The following is a 23,888-nucleotide window of genomic DNA, read 5'->3' as shown; positions in this document are numbered from 1 at the left end:
CCTGGAGTACATTTGTGGTCTGGTACTGACTTCCTCCACATGAGCCTAGTACTGTTTAAATGCACCTGTACTCAGCATCACTGTGCTACCAAACACTAAACACCACAGCAGAAGCAGCCACAGATCATGTGCACGAGACATTTTGGGAACAGAAGCGATTAGACTTATCAATTTATCACCTCTCCCCCAGCACCCCCACCATTTCACCATATCATTTAAACCCCTTTCTCTCTTCAAACACATGTATCTGATCGTTCCATTTTAGATTGTCCACTTCAATAGCAACAACAACTGGCATTTATATCGCAATTTAACATAGTGAAACTTCAACACTCCACCTTATTCCGCCTGACTCCCCTTCCTACCCATAACTTCCTTATTTTTAAACTAGTCCTCACTGATGCCCTTCTCTTACAGTGAGCAGTTTAGCCAGATCAATTTTGGTCAGTTTCCTTCATCGCCCTGAAGGGTTCAATCTCTTTTTTTTCCAAAGACAGGGCTTCCTTAACATTCCCTCATCATCAACAGTCTCCTGCTCGAGTCTGTTTGCAATCGAAACTGAGCAGAGAATTGTGAATTCTGTACCTGCCTGGTTGGGTTAGATGGGGAATAGTCAGGGAATAGGCAACTCCGAGCCATGTGGTTACTCTGTGATTTGCCATCATTAGAGAATGTTTCACCGAACTTGCGCTCGATCACACTAGAGTTTGGATTGACAACTTCAAGATTTACTGCATAAAATAATCGTCAGTGTACATGCCAATGTGGTAGAACAGTAAGGTTCCTTCACTCTTGCTTCAAAAAACAAATAGCCTTTAAAGTATTATCTACAAGATGAACGAGCCCCTTTGTTTTACCACAGTGGACTGTGGACTGATTCAGGTTTCAAGAGCATAATTTAAATGTGTCAGTGAAGGGAGGATTCCCAGGCACTCCAGTATGTTTAGTGCATCCATAGTTGTTTTTCTCCGCCTATAAGAAAAAAAAGGAAGACTTGCATTTATCTAATGCCTTTCACAGCTATAGGTTGTCCCAGAGAGTTTTACACCCTATAAAGTACTTCCTTTGAAGTGTAATCACTATTGTAATATAGGAAACACAGCAGCCAATTTGCACACAGAAAGCTCCTACAAACAGCAATGTGATAATGATCCGATAATTTTGTTTTTGTGATGTTGATTGAGCGATAAGTATTGGCCAGGACATCATCTCTGCTCTTCTTCAAAATAGTGCTATGGGATCTTTTATGTCCACCTGAGTGAGCAGACAGGGCCTCAGTTTAACATCTCATTCAAAAGTCAGCACCTCCGACAGTGCAGCACTCCCTCATTACTGCACTGGAATATCAGCTTTGATTTTTGTGCTCAAGTCCTGGAGTGGAAATTGAACCCACAAGCTTTTGGACGTTTCGAGGTCAGATTGTAACCAACTATACAAATTCTATACAGCAGTTCATTTCATTATATCATTATAAGTTAGCTCTGTCTCACCACAACATAGCTGGAGCGATTGGGACCTGGATTATGTAGATGGCTGGACTACTGATGTTTCAACTGCCTGAGCTTAAAATCAACCGGAGCTGGTGGAATGTGATTTTGCTCTTGAGCAGCTGTCAAGGCTCTGGATTTGCCAGTTTCACCCTGGTTCAACAAGAAAAGAGGACTTGCATTTATGTAGCCCCTTTCACAATCTCAGGACATCCCACAGCCAATGAAATACTTTTTGAAGTGTAATAGGAACATAGGAAATAGGAGCAGGAGTAGGCCATTCAGCCCATTGAGCCTGTTCTGCCATTCAATTAGATCATGGCTGATCATCTTCCTCAACGTCATTTTCCCGCATTATCCCCATATCTCTTGATGTCATAAGTATCCAGAAATCTATCAATTTCTGTCTTGCACATGTTCAATTATTGAGCTGCCACAGCCCTCTGGGATAGAGAATTCCAAAGATTTACCACCCTCTGAGTGAAGAATTTCCTCCTCATCTCAATTTTAAATGGCCTACCCTTTATTCTGAGACTGTGTGCCCTGGTTCTAGACTCACCATCCAGAGGGAACATCCTATCTACATCCACCCTGCCAGGCACTGTAGATTTTGTAAATATCAATGAGATCACCTCTCATTCTTCGAAACTCTAGAGAATACAGGCCCAGTTTCCTCAATCTCAGGAAATGCATTTGGGCAGGGCAAACAAAGCAAGGGAATAGACAATAAACAGGAGGATATTGAGAGGAGTAGAAGAAATGAGAGACCTTGGAGTGCATGTCCACAGGTCCCTGAAGGTGGCAGGACGGATAGATAGAGTGGTGAAGAAGGCGTATGGAATGCTTTCCTTTATTAGCTGAGGTATAGAATACAAAAGCAGGGATGTAATGCTGGAACTGTATAAAACGCTGGTTAGGCCACAGCTGAAGTATTGTGTACAGTTCTGGTCACCACATTACAGGAAGGACATAATTGCTCTGGAGAGAGTACAGAGGAGATTTACAAGAATGTTGCCAGGGCTTGAAAGTAGCAGCTATGAGGAAAGATTGGATTGGCTACGGTTGTTTTCCTTGGAACAGAAGAGGTGACTTAATAGAGGTGTACAAAATTATGAGGGGCTTAGATAGACTAGACAGGAAGGACCTGTTTCCCTTAGCAGAGAGGTCAATCACCAGGGGGCACAGATTTAAGGTGATTGGTGGAAGGATTAGAGGGGATATGAGGAAAATCATTTTCACCCAGAGGTTGGTGGGTGTCTGGAATTCACTGCCAGGAATGGTGGCGGAGGCAGAAACCCTCAACTCTTTTTAAAGGTGTTTGGCATGCACCTGAAGTGCTATAACTTGTAAGGCTACGGACCAGGTGCTGGAAGGTGGGATTAGATTGGGCGGCTAGTTAGTTGGGCCGGCGCAGACACGATGGGCTGAATGGCCTCCTTCTGTGCTGTAACTTTTCTATGGTTCTAATCTCTCCTCATAAGACAATCCCGCTATCCCAGGGATTAGTCTGGTGAACCTCTGTTGCAGTCCCTCTATGACAAGTGTATCCTTCCTTAGATGACGAGACCAAATCTGTACACAATACTCCAGGCTGTAATGTTGTAAAGCCTCCTAAGGCACATCACAGATGCGTAATCAAATAAAAGTTGACTTTGAGTCAATGAAGATGTTAGGTTAAAAGCTTGGTCAAAGGTGCAGGTTTTATGGAGGGTCTTGAAGGAGGAGAGGAGGTGGGAAGCTAGAGATTTAGGGAGGGTCTTCCAGCACTGATGATCTTATTCCAGCTTCCGGGGCAAACGGCCATAGCTTCTCAAAATTCAACATCAGTTACCATTAGGGCAATCGAACTGAGGCCACAAGGATGGCTGATGTGCGAATAGAAATAGAGAGAAATAAAGAAAGACTTGTGTTTATATAGCACCCTTCACAACCTCAGAACCCAAAGCACTTTACAACCAATGAAGTACTTTTGAAGTGTAGTCACTATTGTAAGAATGCCCCAGTGTGGCACATGGGGAAGCTCCTCTGAGGCAGGGGTTAAGGCACATTAGGACAAGAAATTCTCTGGATGCTTTGTGTAGTCGTATATTAAATGATGCATGAAGCGTTCTCTTTAAAATACCAAAAGAAGAAATATTGACAAACAAATTTACAACATCCATTATACGTGGGGAACCAGAAGAATTCTTCACCAATAGCTTGGCTAATGTAGAGGGAGAGTGTGCAGTCAAACTGTGCTGTATCTAGTGTAGGACTACTTAATGTAGATGCAGATTCCCTCTCTATCTAACCTGTGCTTACCTGCCCTGAGAGTGTTTGATGAGACAATGTAGAGGGAGCTTTACTCTGTATCTAAACCGTTTTTTTTTTGTCTTCCGCTTGCAGCAGTCACACAGCCTCCACCTTCCAGCTTCCAGTCTTCAGTACACAGCCACAGTCAGTTGAACTTCATTATCCACTCAGCAGCTCCAATCATGCAACAGCCAAACCAGTGCTGTACCTGCCCTGGGAGTGTTTGATGGGACAGTGTAGAGGGAGCTTTACTCTGTACCTAACCTGTGCTGTACTACCCTGGGAGTGTTTGATGGGACAGTGTAGAAGGAGCTTTACTCTGTACCTAACCCGTGCTGTACTGCCCTGGGAGTATTTGATGGGGCAGTGTAAAAGGAGCATTATTCTGTATCTAACCCGTGCTGTACTGCCCTGGGAGTACTTGATGGGACAGTGTAGAGGGAGCTTTACTCTGTACCTAACCTGTGCTGTACTACCCTGGGAGTGTTTGATGGGACAGTGTAGAAGGAGCTTTATTCTGTATCTAACCCGTGCTGTACTACCCTGGGAGTATTTGATGGGACAGTGCAGAAGGAGCTTTATTCTGTATCTAACCCGTGCTGTACTACCCTGGGAGTATTTGATGGGGCAGTGTAGAAGGAGCTTTATTCTGTATCTAACCCGTGCTGTACTGCCCTGGGAGTATTTGATGGGACAGTGTCGAAGGAGCTTTATTCTGTATCTAACCCGTGCTGTACTACCCTGGGAGTATTTGATGGGGCAGTGTAGAAGGAGCTTTATTCTGTATCTAACCCGTGCTGTACTACCCTGGGAGTATTTGATGGGACAGTGTAGAAGGAGTTTTATTCTGTATCTAACCCGTGCTGTACTACCCTGGGAGTATTTGATGGGACAGTGTAGAAGGAGCTTTATTCTGTATCTAACCCGTGCTGTACTACCCTGGGAGTATTTGATGGGGCAGTGTAGAAGGAGCTTTATTCTGTATCTAACCCGTGCTGTACTGCCCTGGGAGTATTTGATGGGACAGTGTAGAAGGAGCTTTATTCTGTATCTAACCCGTGCTGTACTGCCCTGGGAGTATTTGATGGGGCAGTGTAGAGGAAGCTTTCTTCTGTATCTAACCCGTGCTGTACTGCCCTGGGAGTGTTTGGTGGGGCAGTGTAGAAGGAGCTTTATTCTGTATCTAACCCGTGCTGTACTGCCCTGGGAGTATTTGATGGGGCAGTGTAGAGGAAGCTTTCTTCTGTATCTAACCCATGCTGTACTGCCCTGGGAGTGTTTGGTGGGGCAGTGTAGAGGGAGCTTGACTCTATTAACCTGCGCTGTCCCTGCCCTGGGAATGTTTGATGGGAAAGTGCATCTCCCCTGCTTTGGGTCATTCTCTGACCTATAAGGTGGCCAGGCAGCTGACTATCAAGCCGATATTATTGCTAATATTCAGTCTACCACCCGACTGTGTACGACAGTGATTATCTCCAGCTTCCCATCCTACTGGGGAAGCTGCCATGATGTAGATATTACAACATCAACAACCCGTATTGTCATGCTACTCTGACCATCCGACAAAACTACTGCCTCCTGTTGGATTACAGTGCTCCCTGCTCTAGTTCTCGGGCACCAAGACCAGAGGTCAGAGGTTCCACTCTCACTTTGTACTGTAAGTGAGGTCTCACCTGCACCATGGACTGGGCACAATTTACCCCTATGCCTTTTTTGTTAATTAAGTCATGGAGAATTAATACACAGTTCACCAGCCTTAAGGGAAAGGCTGCCTCATAAAAATCTAGCAGTTACTTGCTGTCAACTCAGTGTTAGGAAGAAAAAATACTCTTCACGAGGTGCTGGTGACATCAATTCGTGTTGGGTAAGTAAGGCAAGCATTTAATTTATGGTGGTGGCTTTTCACAAAGTGTTTACTGATTTGATCCCCTTTTTTCTTCTCCCCTTAAAACCTGATAAAATAATTTACTTTTCCTCTTTGACTAGCTCGGACTGGCTCCTGGATCCACTGTCAAACACTTGCATTTTGGGAGCATGTTAAACGTCCAAGGGGATAAGGTGAAGGGATGGGGGAATGTACACGAAACAGCAGTCGGAGAATTAGGGGAGGCGGCTGAAGGTGAGGTCAAAGGTGAAGGTTTATGAGGAGCCTTTGGAGGCTGCAGAAAGCAGTAGCAAGAGGGAAGGGGTTTAGGGAGAGAAATCCAGAGCATTGGAGCAGGGATGGTTGAATGCCTCCACCTGCCTTCCAAGTGGCCATTTTTCACGTGTGCGCCTAGCTATGTGACTGTGGAGGGCATCATGTCTGTGGTCACAGGGTGGAGATCGGATCAAAGAAAGGAAGACTTGCATTTATATAACGCCTTTTGCAGTAAGCCAAAGCACATTACCACCAAAGAAGTACTTTTGAAGTGCAGTCACTGTTGTAATGTAGGAAAGGCGACAACCAATTTATGCAGAGCAAGCTCCCATAAACAGCAGTGAAATAAATGACCAGATCATCAGGGAGCCCTCCACTGCTCTGCTTTGAAATAGCACCCGCAGCAACTTTCACTTCCACCTGAGAGCCTCTGTTTTTCCACCTCATCCAAAAGACAGCACCTCCAACAATGCAGTACTCCCTTGTTAGTGCACTGAGGTGTTGCCTGGATACACACTCAAATCTCTAGAGCGGGGCTTGAACCAATACCCTTCTCACGCAGAGATAAGAGTGCTGCCCGGTGAGCCATGGTTAACACCTGTTGAGAGTCCTGTTTTTCTTGGTCTAGTAGCACTGAGACCAATTTTACCATGCTCACCATTACCCTCTCACCACTCAGTTATGCTCAGCCAATTCAGATCAAACCTGGAGACACATGGTTCCCATAGCTGCCAGACCATTTGTTGCCAGAACATCCAAAAGCACAACAGATACTCTGCTGCCCATATCCAACTTGTATCAAGTCCCGTTTGACTACCACCACTCTGCTCGCTGACGTACATTGGCTCCCAGTCCAGCAATACCCCAAATTTAAACATTTTGTCCTTTTCAAATCCCTCCATGACCTCATCCCCTCCCTATCTCCGTAACCCACTCCAGCCCTACAACCCTCCAAGATCTCTGCACTCCTGCATTGGCATCGCCAATTTCCTTCGCTCCACCACTGGTGGCTGTGCCTTCAGCCATCTAGGCCCCATGCTCTGGAATTATTTCCCTAAACCTCTGCTCTCCCCCTTTCCTCCTTTAAGACAGTCTTTCAAACCTACTTCTCTAACCAAGTTCAAGTCACCTGTCTTATTTTGCTGTGAAGATAACGGTAAGGCTAACAGTGCTCACCGTTATTTATGTGCAAATCACACAGCTAATTCTGGTGATTGGAGATGCACTGTTAAATGCAAAAATCCGGAGTTGCTGTCCGAGATATGTTGCTCCTCCGTAAACTGCATGAAAGCAACACCTTTATCTAGCTCCCTGTTCAGATATATTGATTGGTGTGATGTTTTTCTGCTGACGTTGTTGACACAGATTAAACTCACCACCAAAAGTGACATCAAGTCATTTCAGTCTAAGTACACATTTAAGCCTTAATTACTGCCTAACTACCTCTCTGCATCTGAAAGACTAACAAGAGTGGAAATCATTCCTTGACAATTTAGTTATTGCTGGAGATTAAACAATTTTTTTTTGTTTCTTTTCAACCAATCTCTCTTTCCCTCTCTTTATTTCACTTTCTGTACCCAATTTGACATTAAATTCACTATTCAAACTAACACTTCCTAGTTTGGACTCTGCGCTGCTCTTAATGATTCTTCGATAGGATTGGTTAAGGAAATACACAGTTTCTTGCCATGTTTGAGCAGGTCCCAGATGCCCTGTAGAGGGCACTGTGCTGTTTGGATGACCTGCTAACAGCAATTTGCCATGCAGTTCCCCCATAGAAAACTTCCGGGCAAGGCAAATCTAATAAAGGATGGGCACTGCTCATTTGCCTCCCACAGCAAGAACCACCCTATTATCTCCTTGCGTAGCTCAGTGTCAATTTTGTTTGATAACGCTCCTGTGAAGCATCTTGGGATGTGTTGCTGTATTAAAGACTATAAATGCAAGTTGTTGCTGTTTGATCATTCTGCACCCACTGCCTCCTCAGAGAGTTCCCTGTATCTCTGGCAAATGAATGGCACAGTTTGATGTCCCCTTGTGGGCACCCTCGGGGGTCAGATATAGAGCGCCCACACGATGTCACCACTTGAACCATGTCTCGTCTCTGTGAGAGAGGTATTACAGCTGTGATGTGGCAAGGAAACAGTCTCCCCCCTGCCTCCCCCCACTCCCCCAACCTTCTGCCAGTGTCTGGTGGTGTACTCACGGTGGGAGATGAGGGGTGCAGAGGGAAGAGGTGGATTCCATCAAAAATTGAAAGAACGTCAACCTGCCTGTCCTGTGACAACTTTTTACAAAAGAGACAAAAGTGGCAATTCTTTCAGCACTTGCAGGGTTAAGGATTAGATCTCGGAAACACAGCTCCAGTGGCACTGGGAATCGCTAAAGCAGCTTGTTCAACCCAGAGCTGGTTGCTTGAAGAGGCAGGCAGCACGGTGAGGAGAGAAGGATGTGAGGGCTGCCAGTTTTGCGGGGAATATTTTTTTTTTTTGTATGAACAGTAGGAGGGAGCAGGAAGGTGACGATGTGGTTCTGTCCCTCTCAGCTCAGGCTCCTAAACATCTCCAGGACCCTGCTAATCCAATTGGCCAATCGTTGCCAAGATGATGGTCTGTAATTAGATAATTGGATTTTATGTCTTGAAGTGAGAAGAGAGAGAGAGGGGGAGCAATTCTATGCATCGAAGGAGGGATATCCTTTCTCAGTCACAGTGAGTCGAAGTGGACATAATTCTTTTTTCTCGGAAAGAGACGCTGGGAATCTGTTGCAAAGCAGAAATTATAAGGGAAAATCCTTTCGGTTCTTTGTTGCTTGAGGACTGGACAGACTTGGGGCTGCAAGAGACACTGTAAAGGCTGCAGGACCGTCACTCCGTGCTTAAAAAAAACCAGAAAACAAATCTCTGCCCGGGTCTACCTGTTATTCGGAAGCAAGGAATCGTCTGAAGGTTAAAGGAAGGAGGGGGTGACAGAAAATGGATTGTGCTGCTGACTGCTGCAGGCTGTGCGCATTGATTTAAAGAGACAGCAAGCGAGGCAGTTGGGGGGGGGGGGGGGTACGGGGGGGGGGGGGTGGTGGGAAGAGAAGAAAAAATATACGGAGAAAGAAAAGGCAACGAGGAGGTGAAAAATAGAGATAGAGGAAGGAACTTGCAGCTGAGAAATACCCGCACTGCCGTGTGACTGGAAATCTTAATAACTTGACAAAGAAGAGATTATTCCACTAACAAAAGGCCATGAGAACAAGCCACGTTGAATAGGGTCCCACTGCAGGGTCTGAATCGGCAGGGGAGGGAAGAGGGAAACCAGAAAAAGAAATCGAGAGAGACAGAGAGTCGGTTAAAGCCATTGAACGAGCAGAAAATGCTGCAATTGTTCAAAAGTGTCAACTAGAGAAAGCAACTGAAGCCCATCTCCCCTGCTCCCTCCTCCTCTCCATCAAGCAGGAAAGAAAGATGGGAGTTGGACAATCTAGATCTGGAAAGACCGAGGCCTAATTGATTGATTTTCTTTTATAATTCTTCTGTTGAATTATTTCTTAATTTTTGGTGGGGCCTTGGGGGGAGGGGGTGGAAGGGGAGAACAGTGGGGGGAGGGGGGGGGCAATGCTTGGAAGTGGAGTGACTCTCGATGTCGAGCTAAGCTTGTGCTGCCATCTACTCTGTGACTGGGCGGAGAAGGGATTTTTGTTGTGAGGAGATGGAAGGAGGCGGAATAAATAAGAGGCTTTTCATGGGAGACGAGGAGCAGCTCGGAGAGGGTGAGTGGTAACCATGGTGACTGGGGTTCTTTTTTTTGTTTGGGCCATGGGCGACTGGTGTTTGGTGTTGGAGGGAGGGACCAGGAGTCAAGCAAGGAAGAGAAAGAATAAAGAGAGACTGTGAAAGGAACTCTACAGATAAAAAGATAATCGTCAATGAAAGGCTGATAGAAGCAGATTCAATAGGAACTTTCCAAATGCTTGAAGGGGAAACATTTTCAGGTGAAGAGCAGATGGAATGGGACTAAATGGATCGCACTTTCGAAGAGCCAGCACAGGCACGATGGGCCAAATGGCCGCCTTTTGTGCTGTATCATTCTATGATGGGACTAGTAGAGGAATAAGCGAGTGGACTGTGTGCTCAATTATGGAGAGAGAGGATAAAGAAAGAGGATTAAAAAGGAACAACAGAGAAAACAATATAGAGAAATTGAACAGCATAAGGAGCAATAATGAGAGACTGAAAATGAAAAGAGGGAGATTAATCTGAGCATAAATTCAGAGTGGCACAATGTGTGAGAAGACAGAAGAGTAGAGCACACAGGATAGAAAATGAGAATAGAAGGGACAAGAAACAGCAGACAGCAGAGACTGGAATACTGACAGGTTAGACAAAGAGAAAAGCAGAGGTCAGTCAGTACAGCGAGGTGAGAGTGAGGATAGTAGAGAGAAATGGCGAAACAGTAGACATAACGGATGTGTAAAGTAGACAAAGAGAGCATGTGTAAAGCAAATGGGACAGAGAAGTTAAGCGGTAGTGTAAGGGACACAGAGAAGTAAGAAGGAGAAACAACTGAGAGTGAACATCTGAAAGAAACAGGAAGTAGGCTGCATGAATGAAGTTTAACTTCAGTCTTGGTTGGAATGGGATGGTGTGACTCTCATTGCCAACCCTCCAGAATTGCCCTGGCATCTCCAGGAATTAAAAATTAATCTCCTGGGCACTGCCGTCGGTAACCCTGGAGCAAAGGTTTCTTTGAGCACTTTAATCTATTAGTTGTAAGAGTACTGGAGATGGGGGGGGGGGGGGGGTTGGTGGGGAAGGCTCTGCGACTTGTCAGTCGAGAGTCATCAGAATCTGGTAGAGTCTGCTCACTTTCCAATTGGCATGCGAGGATGGGCATGTTGGGTGACCAATGGCAGGAGTGCAGAGGTGGAGCCAGGAGGTCATGTGACAATACCTCCAGGAATTGGTCCTACACAAGTTGGCAACCGTCCATGGAGATTTAATGTAATCTGATTTTTCTTTGCTCTTTTCCCTTCTGCTTTTACTAAGTTGAGGTTCGGTTTTAAAGATCACAGAAAATTTAAACCACGAGGTCAAGCCAAACAGTAAGTGAGTAAGTTTGAGGGAGTCAACACTTGAGAGACAAGTTGAAAGTGAGGCACCTCTTCCAGTGACTTGACCTTGTGTAAAGGCAAAACCAGATACAGGACATAGTGTTATTGGCTAGAAAGTTCCAGCTTCGTTTCTCGATCTGTGCTTTGTTATCTGATCTCAGGCTGAGGAACGAGTTGGAGTTGGAGTTCTACAATTGGCCTCAGTTATGCAGCACTAGGTAGGGATGCCCTTGGATTCTATCCAATAACATCTGCTAGTAAGTATGCGTGTGCGGATAGCTGGAGAGGACTCAGACGCGAGGCCCTCCACAGCCAAATACACAACTGTTGCTCTCTTTCCAGGCTGTGGCATGAAGAAAGGTCACTTTAAGTGGGAAGGCCAGCAATTTCTGCCAAATAATAGCCCCATGTGAGTTACAGCCTTTAGAATAAAGTGGGAAGGGAATGGAGTCTCAACCAAATCCCAAATCTAGATCAAAACTCCTCTTAACCGTCCCACCAGCCAGCTCCTGTTGGCGAGATTTCAGAGCTACTCAGCAGGCCAAGCAGGAGTGGAACGCCCCATCTTGGAGGTCTAGTCCCACCTCCATCCTAGTCTACATTGGGGTAGTCAGTGGCAGACAAGTTTACGATCCCAGTTCATCACTCGCTCTTGACTTTATGAGGGAATGAGACGATGTAATGTGCACAGCAGGGCGAACAAAGGACGCAGAGATAAACAGAAGTTAAAAACTAAAGTGAACAGAGCTTGGGGGAGAGCATATTACCAGCAAAGGATTCACAGGGTCTCCATTCCGTTCGAATGCATGACATGAATTTCTTAGGGGCCAAGATCACTGGATTTCTGCTACACCACCAAACGTGGGTTGAAATGGAACTTCTGTCTGCTGACTGTCTGGCCCATTGACCCTGTACCAAATCCCAGAGTTACTTTAGTATTTGGGGTGGGAAGCCCAAGACTGTAGAGGCCCATTGGAGGCATTCACCTCCTCCCCGCAACCACCCACCCCCCCACACCCACTCTGAAAATCAGAGCAGTCCCAAAGGGATGGGACTCAGATCTTAAAGGGCCAAAGAGATAAGAGAATGAGCTTTCTACGGGGACACCACAGGCTGTATTCTAAGATGCTCTTTCCCATATGCAATGGGAAGGGGAGGCAGTGGCATAGTGGTATTGTCACTGGACTAGTAACCCAGAGACCCAGGGTATTGCTCTGGGGACATGGGTTCAAATCCCACCACAGCAGAAGGTGGGATTTGAATTCAATTAATAAATCTGGAATTAAAAGCTAGTCTAATGATGGCCATGAAACCATTGTCGATTGTTGTAAAAACCCATCTGGTTCACTAATGGCCTTTAGGGAAGGAAATCTGCTGTCCTTACCTGGTCTGGCCTACATGTGACTCCAGACCCACAGCAATGTGGTTGTCTCTTACATGCCCTCTGAAATGGCCTAGCAAGCCACTCAGTTGGGGTAATTAGGGATGGGCAATAAATGCTGGCCTGGCCAGCGATGCCCACATCCCATGAATGAATAAAAAATTTAAAAATCGATTTACCTTTGTTCTTTGACATCTTTGAGGCCTTCGGAAGGCCCAGTCTGGGACCTAAGCCTTTCGCTCAGCAGGCATGCTGCCTATCAGGTGGTGAAGTGGGCAGAAATTCCCCCTATGGCTCAAGAACTCCCTCACAGACACATCTGCAAGGTCTGTGCAGGACATGAGAGAAGCTGAATTCATGACACGGGGCGAAACCTTGGTGGATCTTAGTGGGTAGGTTGGCAACTAGAGGACACAGTTTTAAGGCAATTGACAAAAGAGCCAGAGGGGAGATAGGGAGAAACATTTTTTTCTGCAATGAGTTATGATGATCTGGGATGCGCTGCCTGAAAGGGCAGTGGAAGCAGATTGACTAAAAACTTCCAAAGGGGAATTGAAGAAGTACTTGAAGGGGAGAAAATTGCAGGGCTATGGGGAAAGTGTGGGAGAGTGGGACTAATTGGAACACTCTTTCACAGAGCTGGCACAGCTATGATGGGCCCAATGGCCGCCTTTTTGTTCTGTATGATTTAGGATCTGCACTGAAGTCTCAACATTTTGCAGTAGCAAAAAGCCCTGATTTCCATCCTCCCCCGAGCCAGAAAATTTGGACTCCACAGGTTTTTCAAAGAAACTTTCAGGCAGCTGATGCTGGGGTAAATTCACAGATGCCGCAGTTCTAATGAAGAGCCACAACACAAAGAACATGGGTCGAAGAGACCTAAACCATTTGCTTCTCTATTGCGGGTGAGGATGGCAGATGGTTGGTCAATGTAACCAAGCATCCATTGACTCTTGTCCCTGTGCATGCTCTCACTGTGTTGATCAAAGATAGAAATGGTCATTTAATGAAGAAATTGACATTCAGGGTAGGAAAGCATTGTCTCATGATGTAGCTGGAGGCCTTTCAGAGCTGAAGACTTTGCACTGTTTTTCCCAACAATGAGCTCAGATCAAATGGCCTTGACAGTCTACAATCAGGCAGCTCAGTTGATGAATGCAGCATGCAGTGTAAAGGGCACCCATGAGGCACAGGTTCCCTACTCATTCTGTACGATTAGGTAAGGATGACACAGTTGGACAAAGGGGCCCTGCACGAGTAAGGTGAAGAACATGAGCCAACTAGCAGAAGAATCAGCAATCCATGTTAAATGGCACATTGTGTGTTTGTGTTAGTGTGTGCACATGTGAGGGCGTGTGTCTGTGTGTGCGTGTGAATGAGTGTACATGTGAATGTGTCTGCGGGTCTGTGTGTGTGTGAATGTTTGTGATTGTGTGAGCATTTTCGTGTGAATGTGCGTGTGATAATGTGTTTGTGTATATGCAAGTGTGTGTGTCTGAATATGTGTATGTGTGTGTGAATGAGTGTGTGAGTGTGAGTATGAGAATATGTATGTGTGAGTGTGAATGTGCATGTGAGTGAGTGTGTTTGAGAATATGTATGTCTGTGAGCATTTGTGTGTGTGTGTGTGAGTGTGAATATGTGTTTGTGAGTGTGAATATGTGTTTGTGTGTGTTTGTGCATGTGTGTTTGTGTGTAGAGCTCAACTGCAGACAGTATCAGGCACCAGCAGTGAGCGAGTCCTCTGGCACTGTCTGTAGGTTCACACACGAAGAAAGGTCACTTGAACAAGGTCCTGGGGATCTGTACCCCTGATTCAGCACCATCAGGTGAGGAGGGGGAGAAATGTCAATGCTATAGAGGGGGCAGTGTATTATTTGCCCATTGTTGCTATTAGAGGGTTAATGCGGCATGATGGGATATGATTCCATCCATATTCAGATCAGACAGCTGCTGATAACTAGCAGGATTAAGAATGAGGTCTTAGTGTAGGAAGAATGAATCAGAATTGAATCATACCTTCAGTCGGCTGTTATACAAAAGCGTACCACTAGAACATGGATGGCACTTGGCGTCAGTAGATGAAGGTGTTGCACACTGGATTGTCAACTACAGAGCTTCATATTACAGCCACTCACATCTTGGAGAGTTTGATGTTGCTTGTCCTGTGGATCAGCTGAAAGGAGGCAACCACACGATAGCAAAGGCTGTTAGATCACAATGCAGGAACCCTCCTGATGCACTCACTCAGAATAGTCCTCCCTCTGCCAGTAACAGCATAAACACTCTGCCCACTGTCAGTCCAGTGAGCTATCATTACAGATTGCCTGCATGCTAACTCGCTCTGTGATCGCAGTGAAGCCATTTTGATCTGATCGAACAATGGAGGGCAAAGCATGAATCTACCAGAGCTTTTTTCCTTTTCACCACCTCGGAGTGTATATCTTTTTTTTTTAAAGTTTAGTATTTACGCTATACGATTGAGGAAAGCTCAGTTTGGACTGCACGGGAATGCGGTAGTGACGAACACTAAGATGGATCCTGGAGGGTCAAGACTGTCTTAGACGCACTCCGCTGCTTCATAATTGTGCTGAGGGTATTTATTTTCTCATCACTGCCATTTTCGTTTCCTCAAAATTGTTACAGTTCCTGATCGCAGTTCTCCTGGCTTCCCAGCAGCAGAACAGTGGAATGTTAGAAAGAGTGAGGAGGTGAAAAGGGGTGGCTGTACTTTTTTAATAGCGTGCTAGTTTCACATTTTGATGTTTCCAGTTCATCGGACAAACCTGTTGCCAGAGTGCTGTATGAGGAACTGAGGAAAGGCAAATCTGTCGTCTAGCAACAGCAGCTCCTAAGTCCATGTTGAAGGAAGCCATTTGCCCCTTCGGGTCTGTGCTGGCTCTCTTGAAGAGAAATCTGGTTGGTCCCAGCTCTTTCCCCGCATTCCTTTTCTCCTTCAAGTATTTATCCAATTCCTTTTTAATATCTAATAAGGAATCTGTATCCACCACCCTATCAGACAGTGCATTCCAAATCCTAACCACTCATTGGGTAAAGACGATTTTCCTCAAGTCACCTCTTGATTCTGTGCCCTCTGGTTATCGATCTTTCAGCCATCGGACACAGTTTCTCTTCATTTACTCCATCTAGACCCTTAATGACTTTGAACACCTCTATCAAATCTCTTCTGAGCCTTCTCTGCTCCAAGCAGAACAGCCCCAGATTCTCTAGTCTATCCATGTAACTATAATCTCTCACCCTGGGAATCATTCTAGTTATAGGAGGAAGAAGGGGTTCTGTGCCAGTTAGATTCAATTCTCACTTCAACTCCTGATTTAACAGATTTCCACCTCCAATCCATAATGCTGCTCTGAGTGGGCCTCCAAATGATATGTCGTCATGTGAGGGAGTTGGTAGATACCTTGGAGGAGACTGTGCCAAGTGTCCCACCTAAATGGATGGTGTATGTGTGTATGTGGGTCTGTAATATAATCTTGTACATCTATATCACCCTTTTAAAAACCTTCTCAAAGACCACCTCCTCAACTAAGCTTTGAACCATCTGTCCTCTTCTCATCTTGGCTCAGCGCCCATTCTTTTATTATTCTCGTCTATTCCCCCTCCCCCATTCAATAAATGCCATAACCCCCTGCACTCACTAACCTACACTGGCTCCTGTTGCAGCAATGACTCCGTTTTAAAATTATTCTTTTTTTCAAATGCCTGTAGGCTTCAACCCCCCCTCTGCCCCCAACCATCTCTGTAACTTCCTCCAGCCCTACAACCCTCCCCATCTCTGTAACCACCTCCAGCCCTACAACCCTCCCTATCTCTGCAACCTCCTCCAGCCCTACAACCCTCCCCATCTCTGTAACTTCCTCCAGCCCTACAACCCTCCCCATCTCTGTAACCACCTCCAGCCCTACAACCCTCCCCATCTCTGCAACCTCCTCCAGCCCTACAACCCTCCCCATCTCTGTAACCACCTCCAGCCCTACAACCCTCCCTATCTCTGCAACCTCCTCCAGCCCTACAACCCTCCCCATCTCTGTAACCTCCTCCAGCCCTACAACCCTCCCTATCTCTGCAACCTCCTCCAGCCCTACAACCCTCCCTTTCTCTGTAACCTCCTCCAGCCTGACAACTCTCCCTGTCTCTGTAACCTCCTCCAGCCCTACAACCCTCCCTATCTCTGTGCTGCTCCAATTCTGGCCTCTTCTACATCCACGATCTCCATTGCTCCACCATTAGCAATCGTGCTTTCAGTTGCCTGGGCCCTAGCTGTAGAATTCCCTCCCTTAAACCTCTCTATCTCTTTCTCATCCTTTAAGACATTCCTTCAAACCTACCTCCTTGACCAACAGACCTAATATCTCCTTATGTGGCTCAGTGTTAAATTTCGCTTGATGACACCCCTGTGAAGCACTTTGGGATGGTTTACTACATCAAAGGTGCTATATAAATGCAAGTTGTTGTTGCTGTTGTTTTCTATGTTAAAGGCACTATGAATGTTGCTGGAGTTAGATGAAGAAGGCTGGGAGGAGGCACCAGTATGGACTTGTTGGGCTGAATGGCCTATTTTGTGCTCTGAATATTGTATAATACTATGCTAGTGGAAGTTGTGAGTGTGTCTGGAGAAGGGAGTGATGGGAAAGAGGGACTGTTGAAAAGGGTCAGGCATAATTCTTGGGAGCACATTTACTTAAAGACTTTATTTTGCCCTTTCTCACCTGAAGGTGATTGGGCATCATTCTCCAGAGCCCAGCTCCATTCGGATCCCTCTCACAACTTGCCACTCTTCATGGTTGAGGCCAGTTAGTGAGTCCGCAGGATGATCAGTCAATCCCGACATACATTCAAAGTTCTCTTTCCATCGTGGGTCACTGCCTTACACCAGCCCAGCCCATAATCACTAAAGTTCTATGAATTGCCTTCCTGAGATCAGCTAACTCATCACTGGACCTCCCTGGTTATGGCTTGTTAACACTCTGGGCAGCGCACTTAACCAATTGAGATGGCACTGTTAAATCAAATAAAGCGAAGCTAGAATTTCATTCATGCATCATTCATGGCAGAGAAGATGGAGTCAAGATGCAGATCAGCCATGATCTGATTGGGTGGCAGAACAGGTTCAAGGGCTGAATGGCCTCCTCTGTTCCCTTTATGAAAATGCGATCTAAATTTGGATGGGCGACATTGGTGGCTGACCACACTGTCCCTGAAATTCCATGGGCGTTCTTCCAATCGCCCGCTGTAACTTTGGCATGAGATTGTGCTTGTGGGGTTCGGCCAATGTAAATGGCCCTGCTAAATTTCAGAAGTACTATTAGTAATTTTGCTCGTAGATCTCCCGTGGCATTGCTTAAAAGTATGGCTGTGGATAAAGTGGAACTCCACCACCACCTAGTGACCGGATGTTGCAATGACCGTGTCACCTGTTTGCTTCGGGGTTTGTAACTGATCACATTGACATTTTCTACGTCAAAGGTTGACATAGTAAGAATGACCAAGAATTGCAATAACACAAAAGTGAGGCTTCTGGAAAGGAAATGTTCACATATGGAAGATTTTTAATGTAATAATAGATTTTATCAGCGTTTTCGCTTCAACTGGGATTCGGGCGGCCAAAATGAATGTAATTTTCACTCCTGGGCCTCAACTACATGCCACTGGTTAGCTGCAGCCTGAAACCGGGGAAATGGGGGTGGTACGTGCCTGGCCAGCAGGAACAGAAGTTCGGATGGCCAAAGGAAAGGTTTGATGTCGGGGAAAAGATCTTGCATTTCTATAGCTCCTTTCACGACCTCAGAATGTTTTTTTTATTCATTCATGGAATGTGGGTGTCGCTGGCCAGGCCAGCATTTATTGCCCATCCATAATTGCCCTAACTGAGTGGCTTATTAGGCCATTTCAGAGGGCGTCTAAGAGTCAATCACATTGCTGTGGGTCTGGAGTCACGTGTAGGCCAGACCAGGTAAGGACAGCAGGTTTCCTTCCCTAAAGGACATTAGTGAACCAGATGGGTTTTTACAACAATCGACAATGGTTTCATGGTCATCATTAGACTAGCTTTTAATTCTAGATTTATTAATTGAATTCAAATTCCACCTTCTGCTGTGGTGGGATTTGAACCCATGTCCCCAGAGCAATACCCTGGGTCTCTGGGTTACTAGTCCAGTGACAATACCACTACGCCACCGCCTCCCAAATTATGTCCCAAAGTGCTTTACAGCCAATGAAAACTTTTTGAAGTGTTACTGTCGTTATGTGGGAAACACATCAGCCAATTCGCGCACAGCAAGCTCCCACAAACAGCAATGTGATAGTAACCACATAATCTGTTTTAGGGATGATGATTGACCAGGACACCAGGGAGAACTCCCCTGCTCTTTTTCAAAATAATGGGATCTTTTACATCCACCTGAGAGGGCAGACAGGGCCGCGGTTTAATGTCTCATCTGAAAAACGCACCTCCAACCATGCAGCAGCCCTTCAGTACTGTACTGGGAGTGTCAGCCTAAATGTTATGCTCTGGAGTGGGAGTTGAACCCACAACCTCTGATTCAGAGGTGAGAGTGGTACCCACCGAAGCACAGCTGACAGCGGCCTGGCATAGGGGAGACCTAACTGTTTAAAATGGGACCTGTAGGAGCACTCCTGCAAGGAATGTTAAAAAACAAATTCAGGTATTCTTCTGGTGCTGGATCCTCTTCCAGCTGTCTAACCGCAGCAGGCTTCCCTGCAGGTTAAAATTAAAGACAGTGGAATCCAGACTGAGCATCGGAGGGTCAGTCAACCAGATGATTTTTAACTGCGCATTCAACTAGATTCTGTCAGGCGGGTAGGGTTAAAATTGCTCCTTTTGATTCCAGCTATAGCTTGGGGTGATAATGTGCCAAATATCAGAAAGTCAGATGCTGACGGTGCGATTCTGCACTAACTTGTATAGGTTGACTGTTTGTTTCTAACCTACTCTCTATGGGCAGGGTATCTGGGTTTGGGGCCAATTTTAACCTAACGTGCCCAGGATCGGGTGCAACCCCCAGCCCAGAATTTACTCACCATCGAAGTCAATGAGGAATATTATTGGACAGGGTGTAAAACTAGCGTTCTATCTGATCCCATGGGTTACCCTTCCATCGAATTAGGTTAATATTAGCCCCAACTTTGTGCTGTTGCACCGAGCACCTAAAGGCTAGATTTGGGTGTTTAAGGGACACAAACCTGTGAGCCAATAGCTATACGTGGGATTTTCTGCTTTAACGGCAGACTTCCTGGCCTGGGAAAAGATGACGTTTCCCATTTTAGGCAGATTCCTTGGTCTCCACCTGGGAGCCATAGGCTGTGTAATGCTCTGGGCATCCGGGTTTAACTGTGGGTGCCAAACTCATTGGGCAGGATATCCCCAGTGCCAGGCTGGGAGGTGGGAGGGTAGGAAAATAACAGGAGCTGCATCAGGATGGCTCCCCCAATGCATTACCGCCGTGGAAAGCATGCGGATTGGCTGCCCGATCAATGGAGGTGGGCAGCCAATTCAAGTAATTAAGGCCCCAATTTGGGGCGAAGTTTCGCCCCCGCCAGCATTTTGCCAGCAGCAGAGTAGCCCACCAGCTACGTGCGGAAGCTGCCAGCTTAATGGAGGCGGCTTCCTACTGGCAGCCCAACGGGGGTCATCAGAGCAGGAGACTCACCCCTAAATGAGGGAGCTGCTGGCAGGGAAGACCCCTCCCGTAGCCCCATTGGGCCACCAGGAGGGGTTTCCCATCCGATCAGAGGGGGGCCTGCTTGCTTTGCCCCTCTGACTGTTTGTTTATTTTTAACTTACCTCTCTGAGGGCAACTCCATGTTGAGGAGCCCTCCCGATCCTCACCTCTGCCAGTGGGGCTGCCAAGGCTTCAGAGCATTGGGAGCCCGCCCGCCATACTTAATTGGAATCAAGCTCGGAGGCGGTCAATTAAGAGGCCACCTCCGGGAAAATCACTTCCCCTAGTCTGGCTCCCAGCAAATGTGGGCTCAGGATCCCCATTTGGTCCCGATGTCAGGCTCCCAACGCCCACGGTACAGTTCAGCCCATTTATTTTTAAATCCCCTCCAAACCATGTCAGTCTATGCAGTCAATAACCCTCTAATCAATTGCATAGATGTCAGGAGCCCTTTAAAATTCAAAAGGACGTTCCTTGGCCTTAGCAAATCCTGGATGCCAGGAAAGCATTGCTATTTCCAGCACTCGGCAGTGCTCTGGGGAAAATGAGGAGAGGTCCATCAGATGGTGCATTCCCATCATTTCAACGTCTTTCGAATTTGTCTGTCTGTATATGACAGTCATCACATTGGGCAGAAAGTCACAGAAGAGGTGGTAATAAGTGGAAAGTCAACTGGCAGGGACCGGGGAGCGGGTGGGGTGGGGAGGTGTGTTGGTGGTGGCGGAGGGCTGAGGAATTCCTGGCCTAACTCTGGCAGAAAACCCTCCCGAAGCCAAATGTGTGCGAGCTGAGTGATTTTTGGGAGATAACTCCAGGACCGATGTGTCTGAGCCAATTGCCTTTGCATTAGGAGATTTGATTGATTGAATGGTGGCCACATGGTTCAATCTAGTGATGGTCAGGAGATAAGATTTGAGGAAAATAGTGTGAATATTCAGTGAAGCATCCATATTTCAAACTCATGAGGATCAGCAAAGTACCAACGTATCAGTAATTCATCCAATTGACGATGCAGTTTCCCTGTTTCACTGTTTTGGAAGTTTTGGGAGCCCAGGAAGACTTGTATTTATATAGCACCTTTCCCCACCTCAGATCATCCCAAAGAACTTTACAGCCAATGAAGTACTCTTTGAGGTGTAGTCACTTTGTAATGTAGGAGACATGGCAGTCAATTTGCACACCGCAAGCTCCCACAAACAGCAATGTGCTAATGACCAAATCATCTATCTTTTCTTGTGATGTTGGTTGAGTGTTCACAATTAGGCAGGACATTGGAGAGAACTACCCCGTTCATCTTTTAAATCCACCTGAGAGGGCAGACGGGGCCTCGGTTGAACATCTCATCTGAAAGTCAGCACCTCCAACAGTGCAGCACTGCCTCAGTACTGCACTGGAGTACCAGCATAGGTTACGTGCTCAAGTCTCTGCCGTGGGAATATGTACCCGTAACCATTCTGACAGGAGTGCTACCCACAGAGTCACAGCTCTTTGTAATGATGTAACAGAATATATTAAATATCCAGTTCAGATAATAATAGGAAGGATTTTTTCAAAGAAGTCGAAATGCTATTTTCCCCTTCCCTTGGCGAAATAAATCCACAACACAAATGCAACCGCAATTCAACATTAATTGAGATGCCTTGTCTCACAAAGGAAGAGTGAAATGGTTGCATTGATACAGCTCTTTATCATGTTACTTACAAAAATCTCAAAAGCATATCACACACGATACTTTACTCTGAAATGCAGTGACACTTGTGTTATAGACAGCCAAGGCAACCATTTTGTGCACAGCAAGATTCCACAAGTAGCAATGAGATGAATGTCTAGATATATTGGTTTTGGTGGTGGTGATGAAGGGGACGTATGTTGTTGAAGACTCTGAAAAGGTTTCATACTGTTCTTCAGATAATGTCAGGAGATTGTTGCCATCCATTTGTGCCTTCACTGGGGGCTCTGAACAAAGCCATGTGGAGGGCGTATATTACAGAGGAACACAGGAGAGAACTGGGGGCAAATGTGCCTGACGCAATATACATTGCAGCATCTTTAATCGAACTTCCCCTTGGGCTGTTGTTCAGTTGAATTGGGGGGTAGGGGGGTCAACAAGAGTCACTGACTGTTTAGGTGGCCCAAAAAGTGCCCACAAGATGGTGTGAAAAACAAGGGCCTAGGTTGACTGTTTGGTTTTGCTGCTTTTTTTCCTCCTGCCATGCGCAAAGGTTTTTAAATTTCTCCTTTGTTACCTTCACAATGGCATGACTAAGATAGAGAACAACAATAGCTTGCATTTACATAGCACCTGTAACGTAGTAAAATTTCCACCAGGGTGATTCATAGGAGTGTCACCAAACAAAATTTGATTTGACACTGAGCCACATAAGGAAATATTAGGACAGGTGACCCAAAAGCTTGGCCAAAGAGGTAGGTTTTAAGGAGTAATAAAAGCAAAATACTGCAGATGCTGGAAATCTGAAATAAAAACAAAAAATACTCGAAATACTCAGCAGGTCTGGCAGCATCTGTGGAGAGAGAAGCAGAGTTAACGTTTCAGGTCAGTGACCCTTCTTCAGAACGAGCAGATATTAGAAATGTGAAAGGTTTTAAGCAAGTAAAGCAGGGGTGGGGCAAGAGATAACAAAGGAGAAGGTGTAGATGGGACAAGTTCACAGAGAATAACCGACCAGAAGGTCATGGAGCAAAGGCAAAGGGTATGTTAATGGTGTGTTGAAAGACGAAGCGTTAGTGCAGATAGGGTGTTAATGGGCTGAAAACTGAACAGCGATAGGTTTTAAGGAGTGTCCTAAAGGAGAGAGAGGTGGAGGGGTCTAGGGGGCGAGGTAGATGAAGGCATCACTGCCAATGGTGGAGCGATTAAAATCGGGGATGGGCAAGAGGACAGAATTGGAGGAGCATAGATATCTCGGAGGATTGTAGGGCTGAACGTTGTCAGAGAGATGGGGAAGGGTGAGGCCATTGAGGAAATGCACCACATAGGGAAACAGGGATAAAAGCCCAGTACTGTTCAATGGATTATCCTGTCAGAATATAACAATGTGTCATTATCTCCAAAGGTTGATGCAGTTTATAGTATTCTGATACAGTATAGAATATATACTTTTAAATGGATAGGTGGGAGGGCTTTATATCTGCAGTTTAGAGTAACTGTCTTTGAGATCCTTTAAAAATCTTAGTGAGTTTACTGTCTTGTGCTTACTCCTAAGAATTTGTCACACTGCTTGTCCGGCATTCAGACCTGGATGAGCAGAAATTGCCTACAGCTAAATATTGGGAAGACTGAAGACATTTTCTTCGGTCCCCACGACAAACTCCATTCCGTAGCCGACTCCATCCCTCTTCCTGGTCACTGAGGCTGAACCAGACCATTCACAACCTTGACAGCCTATTTGACCCTGAGATGAGATTCCGATCACGTATCCACTCCATTACCAAGACTGCCTACTTCCACCTCCGTACCCTCACCTGACTCTGCCCCTGCCTCAGCTCATCTGCTGCTGAAAACCTCATCCATGCATTTGTTACCTCTACACTTGACTATTCCAATGCTCTCCTGGCTGGTCTCCCATCTTCTATAAAGCTGAGCTTGCATCCTAACTCACACCGAGTCCCATTCTCTCATCACCCCCTGTGCTCATTGACCTACTTTGGCCCTCGTCCAGCAACAGCTCATTTTTAAAATTCCCATCCTTGTTTTCACATCCCTGCATGGTCTTACCCTCTCCCTGTCTCTGTAACCTCCTCCAGCCCTACAACCCTCCGGGATC

The 23,888-nt window shown here is 46.0% G+C and overlaps 1 protein-coding gene across 2 annotated transcripts in view; it reads left to right on the top strand.

Moving 5' to 3' along the window:
- Nucleotides 1-8,504: 8,504 nt before the first annotated feature.
- The window catches only part of lrrc4ba (leucine rich repeat containing 4Ba), a 44,996-nt gene continuing 29,612 nt past the window's right edge, over nt 8,505-23,888 (top strand). Inside the window, exon 1 of one of the 2 annotated variants that reach the window (XM_068020019.1) lies at nt 8,505-8,629. The gene's annotated coding sequence lies outside the window, so the exon portion shown is untranslated. Of the gene's footprint in view, nt 8,630-9,578; nt 9,679-23,888 lie in introns of those variants that run through there. The other variant, XM_068020018.1, reaches the window with a different exon arrangement.

The sequence above is a fragment of the Heterodontus francisci genome, chromosome 41 (assembly GCF_036365525.1).
Source record: "Heterodontus francisci isolate sHetFra1 chromosome 41, sHetFra1.hap1, whole genome shotgun sequence".
Lineage (NCBI taxonomy): Eukaryota > Metazoa > Chordata > Chondrichthyes > Heterodontiformes > Heterodontidae > Heterodontus > Heterodontus francisci.
This window is presented reverse-complemented; position numbering and strand designations above follow the sequence as displayed.